The sequence below is a fragment of the Notamacropus eugenii genome, chromosome 1 (assembly GCF_028372415.1).
Source record: "Notamacropus eugenii isolate mMacEug1 chromosome 1, mMacEug1.pri_v2, whole genome shotgun sequence".
In the NCBI taxonomy this organism is placed as follows: domain Eukaryota; kingdom Metazoa; phylum Chordata; class Mammalia; order Diprotodontia; family Macropodidae; genus Notamacropus; species Notamacropus eugenii.
Window position 1 is genome coordinate 524,087,645 of NC_092872.1, and position 7,988 is coordinate 524,095,632.

The following is a 7,988-nucleotide window of genomic DNA, read 5'->3' on the forward strand; positions in this document are numbered from 1 at the left end:
AGGGAGGGCAAATGGGAAGAGGGAGCAATTAGAAGTAAACACTCTTGGGGAGGGACAAGTTCAAAAGAGAGAATAGAATAAATTGGGGGCAGGATAGGATGGAGGGAAATAGTCTTTTGCAACATGCCTATTATGGAAGGCTTTTTCATATCTATGCATGTATAGCCTATATCGAATTGCCTGCCTTCTCAGTGAGGATGGGGAGGGAGGGAGGAAGGGAGAGAAGGTGGAACTCAAAGTTTTAGCAACGAATGTTGAGAATTGTTGTTGCGTTCAACTGGGAAATAAGAAATATAGGTAATGGGGCATAGAAATCTATCTTGCCCTACAAGAAAAGAGAGAAGATTGGGATAAGGGAAGGGAGGGGTGTGATAGAAAGGAGGGCAGATTGGGGGAAGGGGTAATCAGAATGTCTTGTGGTGATGGAGAGGAGAGATGGGGAGAAAATTTGAAACTCAAAATCTTGTGAAAAATGAATGTTGAAAACTAAAAATGAACAAATTTTTAAAAAGAGATCTAAACTTTGGGATAAAAACTCACTATACAGTAAAAATTGCTTGGAAAATTGGAAAACAATCTGGTGGAAAGTAGATACAGACCAATATCTTGTACTATTTACCAAGATAAGGGTCAAAATGGATATATGATGTAGACATAAAGGGAAATATCATAAGTTAAGTTAGAAGAGTATGGAACATATTACCTATCAGATTTATGGAGAGAAGAATTTGCAAATAAACAAGAGATAAAGAGCACTGGAATGTAAAATGCATAATTTTGATTACATTAAATTAAAAAATTTTTATTCAAATAAAACCAAATATTGTCAATATTAGAAAGAAAGCAGAAAATTGGGGGAATCTTTTTATAGACACTTTGTTAATTAAAGGCCTTATAACTCACATAGAGAGAATGGATCAAATTTATAAGACCATGAGTCGTTCCCCAATTGATAAATGGCTAAAGGATTTGAACAGGGAGTTTTTGGAAGAAGAAATTAAAGTTTTCTATAGTAATATAAAAAAATGTTCTAAATCATTATTGATTAGAAAAATGCCAATTAAAACAACTTTGAGATACCAACTCAAACCTCTCAGATTGGCTAAAATGATCAAAGAAGGAAATAATAAATGTTGGAGGGAATATGGGAAAATTGGGACATTAATATGCTGTTAGTGGAACTGTGAACTGATCCAACTATTTTGAAGAGTAATTTGAAGCTATGCCCAAAGAGTTATAAAATTGTGTATACACCATTTGACCTAGCAATAACACTCTTAGGTCTGTTTCCCAAGGTGATCAGGAAAAAAAGAAAAAGAAGCTATATTCTAAAATATTTATAGCAGCGTGCTTTGTGGGGGGAAAAAACTGAAAATTGAGGAGATATCCATCATTTGGGAATGGTTGAATATGCTTGCGATGGAATACTGCTGTTCTATAAGAAATGAGGAGCTGGTTGGTTTTAGAAAGACCTGCATAAAATAATGCAGAGGAAATGACCAGAGCATAGAGAACATTTTGTGCAGTAACCACAATATTGTTCAAAGCATAACTGTGAATTACTAAGCTATTCAGAGTAATATGAACATTCAAATCAATTATAAAGGATTTATGAAGGAAAATGCCATCCACCTTCTGAAAAAGAACTGATATGTGGAAGTATGTATTGTATGGTTCCACATTCGTATGAAATGTTGGCCTTCTCTAATCTGGAGTTGGAAGGGAAGGAGAGAGACAACTCAGAACACAAAATGTAACAACATAAAATAAATATATTTTTTTTTAAAAAAAGAAAGTGTTCATGATGCAGATTAAAAGTATCTTGCATATATTTTTTCTTGAACAGTTGATTGTTAAATATTTACCAGAACATCCCTGTACTCAACCTCCTCACATTCATTCATCTTATGATTTTTATCTTTACAACATCTCTTGTATACAACTCCTCCTTTCCATTCACATAACCAGCACTTGTGCCTCTTCCTGGGGCAATTTCAATAATCTTCTAAACAATTTCTCTGTTCCAAGTCTCTCCTCCCTCCAACCTGGTCTCGACACTGCTGCCAAAGTGATTTTCCTTTCTGGCCATGTCATTACCCTGGCCCCTTCCTCAGTAAACTCCAATGACTTCCTATTAATATTTCCCATCTCCATGCCTTGTACCCCATGCCTGGAATGCCTTCTGGAGCTGGTTCTTTCTACTAGAATCCCTGGCTCCCTTTGAGAAAATTCAAATGCCACTTTGTACGGGATCTTCCCATCCCCACAGCTGCTGATTATTTCCCCTCTGAAGTTTTCTTCCAGCTCTTCTTTATATCTAGTTATTTACATGTTATCTCCTCATTAGACAATAATCTCATTGAGGGTAAGAATTTTTTCTAGGCTTTTCTTTGTATTCCTGGGGTTTGGCACAGTGTCGGGAAAATTATCAGCATTTAATAAATTCTTATTGACTAAGTGACCAGCTCTTAGCTCTTGCTTGGGGAGCTATGATCAAATCAACATTACCATTATCTCTGGAAAAGGCATGTCAGCTAACTGTGCTATTATTCCATTCACCATATCTGGAATTCCCCAAACCAAAATAGCCTTCCCTGGCCACCACTTCCTATATGTCTTGTTTCCCTTTATTAGAATATAAATTTCTTTAGGGTAAAGACTTTCTAGATTTTGTTTTTATATGCCTGGAGCATCGGACATATATGCATTTAATAAATTCATTCATTCACCCATTCATTCATTCATCCATACCTTTCCTAGGTCCAAAATGTCCTCCATATAACCATCAGAAAATAGCAGGAAACCCAAGGAGAGCTCCTTTCTCCTACCAGGAAAAGGAGAGTGTGGAGTTCTCTGCTTCTCAGCCCATTTGGAAGAAGAGGGAAAGCAGAAGTCACAGGGGTGAGCTAACTGTTACATTTTCAGTGTAAGCATTTACACCTTAAGATTTATGGAAGTGATTGTTGAAAACTGAAAACGAATAAATTAATTAAATTTTTTAAAAAAGACTTGAAGTTGGAAGACCTGGATTTGATTCCCAGCTCCACCACTCACTCACTATGTAACCCTAGGCAAATCATATCTGTGAGCCTCGGTCTCCATCTCTGTAAAATGAGGTGATTGAGCTAGACTATTTCTAAAAGTTTCCTGTATTTCTAATATTCTGTGGTTCAAGCATAAAATAACAATTTGGCAATCTCCAAAGATAATCCATGGATCCCCTGGCAAATGGTTCTAGCTCAGTTCAATTCAACCAAACAAGTATTTACTGAGCACCTAAAAAGAGATTAGCCAGAGACTAGTCTTCCAACATCATAGACTCATAGACTTAGGAGTATAAGTGACCTTAGATGCCATGCATTCTAATCAATTCATTTTATAGTTGAGGAAACTGAAGGCCAGAGAGTCTAAGTGATTTGCCCAAGGTCACACAGAGTGACAGAGCTAGAATTCCAGTCCAGATCCTCTGACTCCAAATACCATATACTTTCCACTGTATCATAAAGGGACATCCCTACCAGGCTCACCAGGGATAGTACATCCAATGCCAGGTTCCCCAACAGTGTAGGAAAAAACAACTGGAGACCTAAGTGAGAGAAGTATACTGGTCAGAGTATGGTGATACCTGGGGCCAGAGGCCAGGGAAGACTGAATAAGCACAGAGCCCTGACTAATTCTGAGGCCTCAGGGAATGATATTCTCACAATTTAGCAGAGTAGTAGGGGTGTGCAGTTCCAGAGGAAGGTCATCCCAGAGTGAGTGGTTACAGCTGAAGAGAAACCTTTGGGAGAACGGCTGCTCTGGCAGGAAACATCACACTAACCTCACAGAATCAAGGATTTTTTAGAGTTGGAAACGACCTCAGGATCTATCCAGTCCAACCCAAACCAAATTAAAAAGAAATCCTTACTATAAGGTAGCCAACAAGCCAGCTTCCAGTGAAGGAAATCTAATACCCTTGATTCACAAACTTGGAATATTATAGCTGGAAGCACTCTTGGAGATTCTTTGAATCCAGGACTTAGAAATTATTAAAAAACATCTTCCTAATTTTGCTGAGGAATAAAGGCTTGTCGTTTACGCTAGGTGATGGCAGTGCATAGAGAGTTGGGCCTGGAGAACTGAGTACAAATCCAGCCTCAGACATTTACTAGTTGCATGACCTTGAGTAAGTCACTTAACCTCTGTTTGCCTCAGTTCCTTCAACTGTAAAATGAAAATAATAACAGCACCTACTTCTCAGGGTTGTTGTGAGGATTCAATGAGATAATATTTGTAAAGCGCATAGCACAGTGCCTGACGTATAGTAAAAATAGAGAAGTGCTAGCTAATGTTATTTGTCCTGGGGAAAATATTAATCCAAATGGCTTTCTGGTTAAAATAAGATTGGACCAACTAATATACTACATAGACTGAAAAGCTTCATTTATTGGAGTACAAAATTGACAGGCAGAACCTCACATGGGCTAGAGAAATCAGGGACTGGTCAGCATAACCTGCATAGCAGTATTTGTATTGCCTTGGCTCAGGGAGAATAACTTCTGCTTTGACTAGAGTTCAGGTCAATGTCCATTCCTAACCTAGGCTATAGGGTGGAGGTCCCCAAAACTCTACTGGCTCAAGGCAAGAGACTTCAGTCAAAACAGCCCAAGGAGAATGCCTGATCTTTAGCCTCTGCACCATGGAAAGGACAGTCCACGGGACATTCTTTCCAAAGATGAATCGGTATGTAAAAGTAAAAATTGATTCTAATTCTATCTTGCCAGGACTTAATCAAGTTAGATTTAATAATCCCTTCCCAGGCTCCTTTATCTTATAAACTTTACCCACCACCCACAGCCTAGAGAGAAGTTTGCCTAAAGGTCAAGGTTTTGTCCTATAATTATCTCCACCCATGTAACCACACCCATCACCCACTTTGCAGAGAAACTTGACTAATCTAGAAGGTCAAATCTCATCCATTTAAACCACTGTAGCTAAATTGCTATAGATTTTACTCAGTTATTTTTCTAATTGTTATAAAAGACCCTGATAGTCCTCACTCAAGGTCTTTGGTCATTGAGAAATGCTTTTGACCCAATTTATTGGTTACTGCTAGTCTGTCTAATAAATGAATGATCCTTGGTTGGACCTTTGTGTCTCAAAGTACCTTAATTTTCAAATGTAACACATGGCAGACAGGACTTTTAAATCCATGCTTCTATCCCAAGGAAGCTGCAGGAAGGAAGGAAAGTATAGGAGGTAACAGTCTGCCCCTCCTGGCAGGAGGCTGTCAGGCATTATTACCAGTCATTAGCACTAACCCATCCTTCAAGAAGCAGTGAGGTGGCACTACAGAGAGTGGGCAAAATCTAGGATGAGAAAGACCAGAATTCAAAGGAAAGCTTCAACACTTACTAGCTGTATGACTTTGGACAAGTCACTTCCCCTCTTAGCCTCTGTTTCTTCATCTATAAAATGGGAACAATACTTCCCAGGATTGTTGTAAGGGATTATGTAAATCACTAAGCAAACCATAAAATGCTATAGACATAGTAGCTATTGTTACGGCTGCTGTTGTAACTGCTATCACTATTGTAACTCAGACTTCTCTGGGTATTCCTATTCTTAGACAGAAGCACCCATGAAGGGCCTTTTGAGCATGCCCAGTCCTTGTTCTAGGAATATGAAAACTCTGTATTTGGAGATAACTGTGATTTTCGTCTGTACACATGGGATTGCATACAATAATGTAATATTGGCTTTACTGAATGGCACTGGAGGCAAGTCAAGGGTACAGCTCATTCCTCCTCAGATATTAAAGAGAACTGGACTGAATTTAGGATGAAGACTGCATTTAAAAAAAAAAAAGAACTACTGACTATTTGGGTGATGGCAAGTTTTGAAACAGGGAAATATGTAACCCAGGTTTCTCTGGGCCTGCCCAGGTCTCCTAACATGGGGATACCCTGGAAAGCTTTTGAGCATGCCCAGTTTGCATTACATAGATTCCTCTGCATCTCCTATCATATGAGTAGGGGTAGCATCCTTTGATTGGCTGCCTTCATTTTTAAAACTAGTAAGACTGAGTCATTTTTCTGCCACTCTCTCTTTTTCTTTATAATAACTCTTATCTACTGAGTCCAGAGGGTGAAGATCCCAGTTCATCCACAACAAACAGTGAGAATACCATGAACTGATCCGGTGAGAGGGGAAGGACTTTCCTTCCCTTGCTCTCTCTTTTACTCTGGTTCTGAGAAATGGACCTGGGGATATTTGTTTCTGTTTTGTACTTTCTGAGTTCTCCAGTTTCAGATGCCGGAGGTGATCCTCGTGGAGTCATAGTGATTTGGAGCCAGGAGGGCAGGTGGGATGATGCCGCCAGCCAACCAGCCAAGTAAAGATGCCCTGAGAAGCCAGGGTGCCTGGGACTTGAGCCCAAGCTGAATTTTGGACTTGGAACTGGGACTGTGCTCTATGGGAACCTGTCTAAACTATGAACCTAATTCCCTTCCCCAGAGACTAAATTAGTGAAAATGAGAGAGGGATTATACCTCCCACTTGTTGGGGGAGTAAATTTGTGTTTTTATGATTATACATTTTGAAATAAATATTTTGATGTAAAATTTAATCTGACTGCTAGTGGCTATGGAAACTGGGGTGCAGGAAACCATCCCCTATAATTGAGGTAATGACATCATTGGAGGGGGTTTGAAAAAATAAAACCATTTATAGAGAGCCAAATTACCCCCCCTCCCCATCTCATTAAAGGTATCAGAGAACCCTGATTGGGAAGTATTGACGGAAAATCTAACACACCTGGGCTTCCAGGTGACCAGGGCCACAGAGCTCTATATTACATAATTATTATTCAAGAGAAGGGCAAAAAAGAAAGAGCCACAGGAAGTGAGAGCTGGACACAGGAGTACTGAGAATTTGGTTTTAACCTTTAGTCATGTAAGACCAGAAGTAACAATAGGCAGTTACCAAGACCTGGGCAAACACTTACAGCGTGCCAAGAAATAAAGGAGGAACACTTGTGCCCTTGCCAATATAAGCCATTTCCCTATAGATATTTTGTAAGGAAGCCAAGTCATACACTCCCACCCTGGGAAAGAAATTGGGGCAGGCCGGTCGTAGCGAGGGGATCGTGTTATTGTAATCAGAGTGGCCGGGCAAATGGTTTTTGGACCAGAAAGGCAGCAGCTGGTGCCAGTAACCATGATGAGGGCTGAGAGGAGTTCAGTCAGCACACTTACTCCACCCAGCCACAGTGCTCACCAGAGCAGGCTACATGGATCACTTAGAGTCACCTTGGCTGGGGTTGTGGGAAATCTTGGGGGAGAGGGGTGGGAATGGAGATTGTTGAACCCTAGGGAATTCTCTACCACCCTGTAAATGACAAGCCTCACTCACACCACTGCTGGAAGAGGCAGAGCAATTGACCCCAGCCACTGCTATTAAAACAACAGGCTTAGAATTGGAGGGGACTTGAAAAGCTCTCTAGTTCAATCCCTCCTCACCCCTCACATCCCATTTTACAGATGAGGAAATTAAGTGAGATGATTTGCTCAAGGTCACACAAGTAGTGAAAAAGAAATCTAGAATTAGAACCCAAGTCCTCATTTGACACCAAATTTTTGTTGGGTCACACTGTCCTGTCAGAATCTAGGGTTTACTTTTCACAAGACAGCAAATACACCTTGGAATGCATCTAAGGGTGTATAGGTAAATATTTAACAAGAAGCTCTGGGGGCCGGGTAGGAGAAATGTATACATGAAACACTCAAGTGTAATATGCAAGATTAATATTTTCTGCATTATTTTCTTAAATCTAGACAAGTAACAAAAAGATAATTTGAGTCCTGTTTTGTGTTTTTAGTCAATTTCTAAGGTATAATGCTCACACTGAAAATTTAACAATTAAGCTGGCTCCATCATAGCTCTGGGTGTATGTAATTCATAAGAAGTCTGCCCCAGAGGTTCCTGGACTTCTGAGGTCTCTTCTG

General features: G+C 39.8%; 1 long non-coding RNA gene across 1 annotated transcript; it reads left to right on the forward strand.

Moving 5' to 3' along the window:
• Positions 1 to 425: 425 nt before the first annotated feature.
• LOC140520127 (uncharacterized) lies at positions 426 to 6,610 on the forward strand. The gene is made up of 2 exons (XR_011972406.1): positions 426 to 2,901; positions 6,289 to 6,610. It is a non-coding gene; the product is annotated as an uncharacterized lncRNA (long non-coding RNA).
• The last annotated feature ends 1,378 nt before the right edge of the window (positions 6,611 to 7,988 follow it).